Consider the following 12,306-nt stretch of genomic DNA (forward strand, 5'->3'; position numbering starts at 1 on the left):
GGTAGAAAATAAAAATTCGCTATTTGCTTTCACCTCTAGATAGATAGCTTCGGTAAACTGCTGGTAATACAAGGATTTAATTTTCAAGATACTATCTATTAGAAAGTATTCGGATAGGTGTTCATAAGATGATACGCCATGAATGAATCTTAAACCTTTCTTTTGCATCAGATATAACTTATTAACGTTAGATTTTGAAGTAACACCCCAGACAAGTGGAAAATAAGTTAACCGGAAATCCATTAAGGCCAAATATAGCTGGCGCTTTACGTTCTTAGGAAGGTAAGCTTGAATCCTGTTTAGCAACCCCAACATTTGAGCAATACTTCTTTTTACGGCATTCACATGGTCGGACCAACGAAGGTGTTCATGAAAGTTAACTCCTAAGAATTTATGCTCGGATATTCTTTCTAATATCTCCAGGTTAAATTTTAGTGTATGCGGAAGATTAGACCGCTCATTTCTAGGACCAAATAAGATATATTTTGTTTTTTCACGCTTAAATTAAGTTGATTAGAATGAAGCCATTGAGACAGATTCTGACGCCATAAATTTGCAGTGGCGCAAAGAGATGTTAAGTCACCAGAAGTAAAGAGAACATTTGTATCATCCGCATAGAGAATAATATTTTGGGTATTGGAAAGTGAGACTGTCGTTTATATGTAAGAGAAAAATTGCAGGACATAGAATGGAGCCTTGCGGGACACCGAATGTTATGGATCCGGTGTCTGAGACGAAACTGTTTATTGTGTCATATTTTGCTTACGATCTGATAAATAACTGCGTACAAATTTCAGCGGAAGGCCTCTTATGCCATGATGAGGTAATTTGGTGTATAAAATTTCGTGCTTTATGAAATAAATGCTTTTCTAAAGTCTAAAACTTGTGGGCGATTCCTCTGCCCGAGGGATGCGCACGACAAACACACAGTGGGCCGTATGACAAACATCTTTAATCTCACAGTGATCGTCGAAGTCGGTGCTGGGTCGTCGTCCGGGTGGCTTAGGATCGTTTCCGTGGAGAGCACCAGGAGCGAAGCAGGAACGAGGAGCCAGGGACCAAGAGAGAGCGACGGCGGCGCGAGGCTTCCTTTATAGCCCCCTCGCGCGGGACCGGTTATCCCCGAACGAGCGGGGAGAGGGAAACAGGCACCGCGCAGGGGGCATTGGGATAGTGGCGCGACCTTCGAATGCGGGGCGCGCACGGGCCTTACGGATACGTGGATAGGCAAAAATCTCCCAGACTTAAGCTGGAGCAACACCAGACAAAATCTGGGAAGTGACCATTATATCATCATGTCTAAAGTCACCATTGCCAATCTCAAACCCCAACCCAGAAAAAACAAAGTCACCGACTGGGACAAACTTAGGACTATCCGCGACCAAAACAACGAACCAATCATAGACTTAGAACACTGGACACAGACCCTCCTATCGGATGTGGGAAAGGCCACTAAGGAACTAGTACATGACTTAGGCGTAAATACGGTTGACAGCCGACTTACGCACATGTGGGAGGCAAGGCAGAGCCCAGAAAAAAGATGGCTTAAGCAAAAATATAACAAAAAGATTAGAAACAGGATCGTCACACTCACGAAAGAAATTCAACACCACACCGCAGAACTAGCGAGACAGCAGTGGAGCCATATTTGTGAAAATGTGAATGGCAATCTAGGCACGAGGCAGACGTGGAATCTTCTGCGGCATCTCCTTGATCCGGAATCCAACAATGCTACCACTCAAAAGGAAATCGCCAAAATTTTAAACATAGACCCAGGCACGGATCAAGATATTATAGACACGCTACAGCAGAAATACTTCTGCACAACCCGTGAGACGAAGTCCCTGCCCAATTATAAAAGAGATCGTAACTCCATCCTGGATGCTGACATAACAATGGCGGAAATAAGAGCAGCCCTCTTTAAGGTACGTACAACATCCCCGCCAGGAGAGGACGGCATTAACAATAAGACACTCAGAAATCTAGACGACGCTTCTATCACAGCCCTCGCGGACTTTGCGAACGAGTGTTGGAGGGAGGGAAAACTTCCAGCGTCTTGGAAACATGCCATCGTTAAATTCATCCCAAAACCTGGCAAAAAGCTCGCGCTCGAAAACCTCAGACCTATTTCGCTTACTTCTTGCATAGGAAAACTGATAGAGCACGTCATACTAGACAGACTCCAGTCCCACATGCAAAAAGAGAATTTATATCCTAACACTATGGTCGGCTTTAGACCACATTTATCAACACAGGATACGATGCTAAGACTAGCAAACGAAGTCCTATCTCATGAGCAAGAAAGGAGTACCAGGGCAATCCTAGCCCTAGATTTAACCAAAGCCTTTGATAATGTTAAACACAAAGGAATCCTAGAATCTCTTTCACTGCTGAATGTAGGTGCAAGAACGTTTAACTACATCAAAGACTTTCTCTCCGATAGGACGGCTAAAATTCAAATTGGCACTATCAAATCTGACACCTTCACTTTAGGAGATAGAGGAACTCCGCAAGGATCGGTCCTCTCCCCCTTTTTATTCAACATAACCCTAATCAAAATGGCACACGAACTCGCAAGAATCCCAGACCTAGAACACTCTTTGTACGCGGACGATATCACCATTTGGACCACCAAGGGGAGTATTGGCACGATACAAGATACGCTACAACAATCGGTAGACGTAGTCGTAGAGGAGGCGCAAGCCGCTGGACTCGCGTGTTCCCCCCAGAAATCTGAGTTACTCATTCTACACCCAAAGCGTCAAAGAAAGAATAAAGCGCCTGCGATAAAAATCTACGCGGAAGGTGCAGCCATCCAAGAAGTGGAAACACTAAGAATCTTGGGAATGCTCATACAGTCAAACCAAAAAAACGACACACTAATTAAGAAACTGAAAAACACCGTCAACCAAATTTCCCTCCTCCTCAGACGAATCGCGAATAGGCGTGGAGGAGTTAAAGAAGCTGAGACCAGGAAACTAGTAGAAGGCTTCGTTCTTAGCAGAGTTATCTACTCTACACCATACGTCACCCTCACAGTTAGAGAAAGAGACGACCTGGATTCACTAATTAGGCAGTCCTATAAAATTGCGCTAAACCTCCCTCGTCATACCCCAAATGAAACACTACTAAAGTTAGGAATTCATAACACCTTAGCGGAAATGGTGGAAGCACACCTCACCGCACAGTACGAACGACTGTCAAGCACTGAAACGGGACGTTTCATCCTAAAAAAAGCAGGAATACAATATGAAGGGACCCGGGCCCACACTTTGCCGATTCCAAGACACGTGCACGAGCAATTAATAGTCCGTCCTCTGCCTAAAAACATGCATCCAGAATATGATACGGACAGAAGGGCTAGAGCACAAAAATTACACGAAAGATTTTCAGTACAGAAAGACACGGCGCACGTGGACGTGGCAGAACATGCGGACAGAGGTGCCTTTTCCCTGGCAGTTGTCGATCATCGAGGTTCTCCCCTCGCATCGGCGACAATCAATAAAACAAAATTTCCGGAGGAGGCCGAAGAGGCTGCCATAGCTTTAGCCATTACCTCCACCACTGCCAAATACATCCTTAGCGACTCTAAAACCGCAATTCGAAATTTTGCAAAAGGAAGGGCCCACTCCGCAGCCATCAAAATCTTACAAAAAATCTCCCATACCCGCCTTATCATATTGATCTGGGTCCCTGCCCATTCGGACCATCCTGGGAACGAGGCAGCGCACAAATTTGCCCGAGGATTCGTAGTTAACCGGGAGCTGCGCTGCCCTGAGCTCAGGTCGGCTAGGGAGCGGATGACACCCTACAAAGAAATTACTACTCACTTCAAGAAAGAAAGACAAATCTTCCCAGAACCACATCGATCTCTAAGTAAAACACAACAAGTCACCTGGCGCCAGCTTCAAACAGACACTTTCTTTAATCCGTACATGTACTCCATATGGTTCCCAGAGCAGTTCAGCCCTGTCTGTTCTCTCTGTGGACATCAAAAGGCAGACACACCACACATCCTATACTCATGTAATCAAGATAAGCCATCACAGAGTCTGCAGCTCTCTACCCAATCTCAGTTGGGGGCCGCGCTGCTCAGCTCCGACCCGGAGGTTCAACTCCGAGTCACGGAGCGAGCTGAAGAGGTCGCCGAACGACATCGTCGGTCGGCCACCTGGCGTCCGGCCTAGAAGAGGAGCCCACCGTGGGGACGGGAACGCCAACCCACCCCGCGCCTACGACCTCTTCTTTAATAAAGTTTACCTCCTCCTCCTCCTACGGATACGTGGTGCAGGGCCCCACATCTCCCCCCCCCCCCCCCCACTCAGCGTCCGACCCGGGCTACGCCAACAGCCGGGCCATGTCCATGTCCGAGCCCGGGTCGGCGCAAAATAGGGAGGCTTGTCGCCTGGCTCTGGCGGGATGCCCTCTCAGCTCGTTCGTGTGACGGGAGAAGCAGCAGGCATGGCGGGACTGTTCCGACTGGTCCCTCTCCGGCAGCGGCCACATCCTCAGGGTCACAGCGCAGCTGGGCTCGGCCCCGGATACGTCTGGCAGCGGCCCTGAGCTGCTGCTCTACATCGTTGACCCCTTTCCACGCGGCGCCGTGCTGGATGCACACTGCAGCAGGCGTTTCCGCCCCAGGCCCACCTGGCTTCCTGAGGCCCGTACTCCAGGCCTGGGCAGCGGGCTCCAATCCAGACTCGTTTAAGACGGCCAGCATGGCCGCGCTGGTCACAATGATGGGCCACAAACCACTACAAACTAGGGGGGAACCCCCCGTTTATGGCCCCTCCTGGAACCTTGCGCTGGGCGCGGTTTCCCGCCCCAGCGACGGTGGTTCATCTGGCTGCTGCAAAATCTTATCAGAATGCATTCTGAAACAAGCAAAGGCGATAGACAAAGTAGTGCACTACCTTGGCCTTAGGTTATAGCGTCGGTTGCGAACCGGGTTGCTACCTGTACGCCTTACTTTGGGGGAGATCACTGCATTGCTTTGAGCTTCCCCCGCTTCGCAGTTATCGTCCTTGCGAAGGTGGTAAGCTTTCAAGTCTGCGACGTGCACCGGACCAGCGGTTCCACCGCTCGCAAACAACCGCAGCTGGTAGGTGAGTGGTGTAGTCCGTGCCGTAACTCCGAACGGTTCAACCCACTTGTGCGCTAGCGACGCGGCGACACCACGCGCTGCGTTACTAAGCGGGTGCGTTCTTTTCAGTACCAAGTCGCCCGTGTTGAAAACGACGTGACGATGACCTTTGTTGTACTGATCCGCTTGCTCCATGCGCGCGACATCGAGGTTTTCACGAGCCGCGCGCTGCGCTGCCTCCAGGCGCTCGCGGAGCTTTGCCGCGTACTGCGTAAGCGGAGGGGGCGCGGGCCCCGCCGCGTCAAGTAGGGCGTTCTCTAGCGGAAAAGCGACCTCTTTCCCAAAATTCAAGTAAGCAGGTGTCATACCCACCAACCTGTTCACGGTTGTCCTAGTGGCGAAAGCCAGTGCGGACAGCCGTGCGTCCCAATCTCTGTGCTGCTCGGTCGCCGCGACCAGCATACTCTTAACATTCCGATTCACTCTCTCGGTTATGTTGCTCTGAGCGTGGTAGGGACTCGTTTTCCTGTGGCGGATTTGAAGCGCCCGACAGGAATCAACAAAGACTTTACTTGTGAAGTACGAAGCATTGTCTGTAATCAGGTCGGAAGGGAAACAGAAACGAGTGAATGTCTCCAACAGTTTCTCCCAAATCCGTTTCGACACAAGCTTCCTAAGGGGGAAAACCTCAACCCACTTGGAATAGTGGTCCGTTATTACCAGGATATATTGGTGTCCGCGCGCGGAGCGAGGGAGGGGTCCCATGATATCGCACGCGACCACTTGCCACGGATAGTTGCTAACTACCGGCTTCATCATGCCAGCGGGTTTCCCCGCCCGAGGGTTGGCTACCTGGCAAACAGGACATGTACGGGCGTAACCCAGCACATCCTTTCTCATACCTGGCCAGGTCGCGACACGGCATAACTTATCGTAAGTCTTACTGCCGCTGCCATGGCCTGGCAGCGCTGAGTCATGGAAGCATTGGAGGAATCGTTTCCGCTACTTCCTCGGGACCACGACTCCGAAGGGGGATGCAATCGCCTCTTCCTTATCAAGTTGGGGGATGTAGCGGAGCAGTAAGCCGTCATCGCCCAGCAGATACGCGTCGTACTTACCCTCAGCGTTCCCGGTGGAAGCTGTACTACTCGCAAGCTCTGTCAGCACCGTCTGCTTTCTGGGCCTCAATTAGCTCTTCCCTACTGACCGCTACTCCCCATGACAGATTTCTCTCTGCCTCGCTTCTTGACAGGCGAGTAGTCGCCGCCACCAGCTGCTGCGCCTTCTCTCTCTCGCAGCACAGCGCGGCAACTCTGTCCGCCTCCTTTCTCTCTTTAACTACGCAGGGCGCGACACTCGTGTCCGCCCTCTCCTCCTCTCCACTAGCGGCGACGTCGCATTAAGCAATGCTGGTCTTCTTCCAGCCTTCAACGGTGCGCGCGATAAAGCATCGGCCACCTTATTCATGCTGCCCCGGCGGTACTCAATGGCGTACGCGTAACGTTGCAACGTGAGCGCCCATCTCGCGAGTCTGCCTGCGGGGTTTTTCAGCCTCTTTAACCACGAAAGTGCCTGGTGATCTGTCTGCACGGTGAAAACCGCTCCGTCTAGGTACATGTCGAACTTTGACAATGCGAACATTATCGCCAGGCATTCCGTTTCGGTATCGGAGTAATTCCGCTCCTCCGATGTGAGCGTGCGGCTTGCGAACGCGACAGGGCGCAGCTTTGCCCTCGTTCTCCTACAGCGGCATTACTAGCATCTGTCTGCAAGACAAACGGCTTGTTCAGGTTGGGGAGGCGCAAACTAGCGGTGTTCGCTATCGTGCGAGCCAAGGAAACAAAAGCGTCGTTCTGTTCCTTGCCCCAGACCCACTTCGAGCCTTTCCGCAACAGCTGGTTCAACGGCCTAGCGAGCTCTGAACAACTAGGGATGAATTGTCTGTAGAAGGCAACCATTCCCAAAAACCTCTGCAAGCTTTTCACGTCCGTCGGGCAGGGGTAGTTCAGAATTGCCTGCAGTTTGTCATCGTTCGGTCTCAAAGTGCCATCATCAACCGCAAATCCCAAGAGGTTCACACTCTTTGATGCCTACTGCACTTTCTTTGGGTTGATCGTTATACCCGCACGTCTCATTCTTTCAAGAACGGAATTCCGGTGAATGAGGTGCTCTTCGAACGACTGTGAGAATATCACGACGTCGTCGAGGTACGCCGTCGCGTAGTTGAACCTTGCATCGCCCAGCACAATGTCCATCAATCAAAACGTGCTCGGTGCATTAGACAAACCAAACGGGAGTCGAGTAAATTCGAAGAGCCCGTGGTGACAGGTGAATGCGGTTTTCTGAATGTCACCTTCCGCCACCTCAATCTGCAGGTACCCTCTGCTTGCATCCAGGACTGTGAAGAACCTTGCGTTTCCTAACGCGTACATCATAGCCTCGATCGACTGGAAAGGGTACGCAACCGTAGGCGTCAGTGAGTTGAGCTTTCGATAATCAACACACAGCATGACCGAACCATCTTTCTTTGGCGGTAGAACCACTGGGGACGCCAAGGGACTTTGTGAGGGTCTCACCGCGCCGGTATCTATCATCTCGTCAAGGGCGCTGTCGAGAAGCTGTCTCTTATGCGCGCTTAACGGCCGCGGGTTACATCTGAAAGGACGCGCATCACCTGTTTCGATCTCGTGCTGAAGCAAGTCGGTTCTGCCTGGTTTCTCTGTGAAGCAATCCGAAAACCGAAGTAAAGTTTCCACGAGCCTTCGGCGCTGACTACCGGTTCCTGAGAAGGACGCGATAATTGCTTCTAATGGGCTACCATTCAGTGTCGCGAGGGAGCTGTCTGCCACACAAGCGTGAACGCTCGCTCGCTCAACGACGCATTCCTGTTTGGGTGCGCTAACAAAGGGAATGAGGGGGGTGAAGGGGCTGTAGCGATAGCCGTTCTCCCCCATGTCAAGCACAATGCCTTCGATCGAAAGAAAATCTCTTTCCAGAATAACTGGTATGGCTAAGCCGGGCAGATAGACGAAGCGAAGCCTCCGCTTCCTGCCGTCAAAACGCAGGAGCAGACGCACCGCTCCTTCCGCTTTTGTCGTCCCTGCTGATAAGCTCAAAGGGGTTTCTGCTTGCCTGACACGGATGTTACATCTGCGGCAGGCCTCGAACACATCATCACCGACCAATGACAGAGTTGAGCCCGTGTCAACGAGTGCCGAGTAGCTTTGACCAACTAACCGCACTAGCATAAAAGGGCTCGGGCGCGACAACATTCCTTGCGCTCTACAGGCGAGGGGGACAAAAGCCTCTGCGCCCCCGGGGCGGTCGCCCGGTGACGCGGCGTGGGAGTACATTTCCCATTTTCCGCCGTGGCTACCACGAAATGCTCCCGCCGACGGTCCGCGTTTCCCTGCATACGCCTTGCTTGACACTCTCGTGCCACGTGGCCCGGCTGGTTGCAATTCCAGCAAAGCCGATTGTTCACCTGCCGCGCGGTCGGGGGTTGCCGCGTTCCACGAAGCGGCTGGGGACGTCTTTCCCCTCTCTCCGCGCCTGTGCGGACGTCGCTGGCGAGCCCAGCTCGACGCCGCTGCTCGAACGCGTACGGGTCAAGAGCGCGAGGAATCGCGGAGCCTTCCGCTGGCCTTTCCTGCCCTACCGTCATTACGTCTGCGCCTCTGGCGCGCGGCACGGAGTCTTGGCCTCCGTGCAGGCGCATCGCGGCTCTAGCGATTCGGCTGGCCTGGGGGGTGGCTGGTAGCGCAATTCAGCGAGTAAATCCGCCTTAACTACCTTCGCTTCCTGTGCTGGGGCCTCGAGGTTTGCAAAACCACGTCCCCGCAAATACGGCTTGAAGCGCGGATGGCATTGCCTCATCACGCGCGTGACCTGTTCTAGATCGTTTGCCGTGGGATCTGCTCTCTTGTAGAGCTCCTGCATTGCGCGTACATACTCGAGGAGGCTCTCCTCTGGGTGCTGTGTGCGCAACGCTAGCTCCTCAAGCATCTGGCGTTCGTAATCGGGCGGCAAGAACTCGGCGCGGAAGCCATCTGTGAAGTCTGCCATCGACTGGAAGGCCGGCTGACAGCGTCTCCACACTGTAAAAAATAACCGTTATTTTTAAGCTCGAAATTCCGTAAAAATTACGGTGTCGTAACCGTAAACGAAAATACGGTGTTACAACCGTAAACTGCACCACGCGCATGCGCATTAGCTTGAGGAAGGAAAAGGAGAATGGAATCTGTACAGAGGAGGAGGAGGTCCGGGTGAAGTTTGCGCACCTCACTAGCACTACACACGTGTTCGGCAGCAATGCGATGCGGGAATAGGGCGAGGGGGTGGGTGGTTGCTCCTTGCGCCACGGGGCTGGGAATGGGGGGCCGCCGCGGAAGCTCGTCTGCCACCGATGGTTGTACTTGTAATGCGTCTTTGCATCCGTCGCCATTTCGGTGGCGGATGACGGCTGTTGCGAAGGTCGTATTTCTATCTCCCTCTTTTTTCTTTCTTTCTCTCTTTAATTTCTTCTCGGCCCGCACGAGGCAGCGGATTCGGCTGAGCTGCAGAGCCGGTAGCAGGCCCGTACATTTTCCTTTCCTTCTTCCTACAGTCGCAACAATGCGATGTTTGGCTCAGCGGCTGTATGCACAGAAGCTTTTCGCACTTTTCGGCAACGGACACCTTTGAGGTGGCGACATAGAGTTCGAACGCTGTTACTGCCACGCAACCAAAGTACTGCACGAAAAAGAGACCACCGCGGCCGGTATTCGACCTGCACACTTCCCAACTGAGCGCCCTAACCACTGAGCCACCGCGGCGGGGATACAAAGCTTCTTTTAGGGACGCAAAAGACAATATTTATGGGGCCATTAAGAGGTAAATAAAAAAAAGAGCTTTAGAGGACGTGCAGTGGTAGGAAAATAAACAAGAGGAAAAGGTAGGTGAGTACAGGAGCTCTTTGTGATTCGAAGATTGAAAGTTTTAAGCTCTTAATGAATTGTTTGGTTGGTCAAAAGACCGAGATCAGTCGAGGTGAGGTACCGCGCGTACCTTTCGAGAAATGCTGAGGTATGCCGAACAATAAATTAGGGCGGTTCCTGGTCCTTATTTACTCCACAAGTATCACAATATGTCCCGCACAAAACGAAGATGAGACTTCAGAAGGTAGCCAAACAAATATCCATATTGTGATAGCCTGCGTGCAATCGTACATGATCCGCAAAATTGTTTTTAGTCCAGCATTAGCGCTTCTTCAAAGATGCATAGAGCAGTTTCTACGAATTGTTTTAGAGTAACTCACACAATGGAGTGACGTACAACGGACAATGGGTAACGGCACTATGTCTGTCCCTCCATTTGTGCTCATTCGGATCACGCTGTAATGACAGGTGATGAAGAAGGAACTAAGGAAGGGAACGCTATCGTATCATAGGAGGGTTGGCAGAGAAGTTGAACACGGCTCCAGTGTGGCAGCCGAAACTACAGTACATTCATTTGTTTGGTCAGCGATACTCCTCTCTTTCGATGTACATCCCTAACCTGACGGGTTAAGCGAAGGGTTTCGGTTGAATTTTGATCACCTGCGCTTAACTCAGCATACTTTAGCCTTCATCGAAATGCAGCCGCGTCGTTAAAAGAAGGTGCTTGCTAACACGTGCCGGATCGAGCAAAATGGAAAGGAAACGAAAGTCAGAGGGGGAAGAAGCAATGAGGGTGAACAATGAAAGCGCTCGGCAGCTGTATTGATGATGATGCAGCGACGCAGACTTTCGGGCCTCAAGTGACCAACATGCTTATCCAGTGCCGGACATCCACCGGCACTACGGTGCCGGCGCTTCGCGTCGCCTTTTGTTCTTTTATTTTTTTTTTTTTTACGTATCTGAACTAGTGAAGTCGTACTTTTTTCTCTGCGATCTCTCCATGCGAGCGCGTTTGTACGTCGACCCCTAGGTGCGCAAACACCTGCAATCGCCACATTAAATACACGCTCTTAAGTTTCGTGGTTTCTCGAGATCGGTAGTTGGAATGCCCCACAACCTACGCCTCAAGTGACCGACCAACATAAAGCTGCGTGATGCGTATCCAGTGACGGTCATACAACCGGCACCATGGCGCCGGCGCCTCGCGTCGGCTTTTGTTGTTCTCATTTTTTTTTTTTACATGTCTGAACTTGTGAATTTTCTCTGCCATCTCTACATGCGAGACAGGAAAAACAACGCTTTGTTCCATGGGAGCGACCTTGTTGGTCTACCTCGGGCTGTGCGAACACCTGCAATCGCCAAGTAAAAAACATGCTCTTAGGTTTCACGGTTTCTCGATATCGCCGGTTGGAATACGCCAGGACCTACGCCGCCCGCCAGCACCGCTGCAACACTATCCGTTCGCCGCAGCCGTGACGACGCTCGGCCGCTCGACGCCGTTCTCCGCATCCCTCATATATAGGGACCGGGCGCCCGTTGTATGGCGCCACCGTCGCCTCAGTGGAACAGCGCCGCCCGCGGCGGAGTGCCGAAACAGCGGAATGGCGAGGCAGCTGAGCGGCGCAGTCGTTTCCGTTCTGCGAGGCGTTTTTGAGCCTGTTCCTACCCGTCGTTTTGCGGTGTGGCTTTGAGAGCTTTGAGCTGCTTTGAGTAATCGCAAGGAGTCTTTTTTGACAGGGAAATCTTGCAAAAGGGCAGTTCTCGGCAGGGTGTGCGTGTTTTTTTGTTGTTGTTTTGAAACCGTCCGGCGCATGGTATTTCTGTTATATATACTCGAAAATGCCGCGCGCGTGATTTCACCATGCGCTAGGAAACCTTCGTTAGGCACTTGTTAAGGCGACTTCGAAGACGGGAATTGCGCCTGCACTGCGCGTCTATCTTATATTAGGTCTAGTCTGAATCTGCCTGAAGATCAAATACCGCCGAGCTGTGTAGCGTGGTAGTTGTAATGGTCAGCGTTCATGTAAAATGAAAAAGATTCCGCACCTGTCTTTTTTTGGTAATAGCTAGGCTCAAACGATTCAGAGACATTCCAGTTTCAACCTTACAACGAGAGCTGTAAAAGGAGAAAAATAAACAAGCAAGACAAAAGTAGGATCCTATTTATGGTTGGAATAGCAAACACACACATACTTCCAGGACTTCCTGCACAATTACGCTACAATAGCTCACTGAACCCGGCCTTGAGACCGTCAAACTTAATCATAATATAAGCCAAATTAATTAGTAATACCACCTCAGCATCAT

This window comes from Amblyomma maculatum, chromosome 9, assembly GCF_055883805.1.
Source record: "Amblyomma maculatum isolate TAMU_Amacu chromosome 9, ASM5588380v1, whole genome shotgun sequence".
NCBI lineage: Eukaryota > Metazoa > Arthropoda > Arachnida > Ixodida > Ixodidae > Amblyomma > Amblyomma maculatum.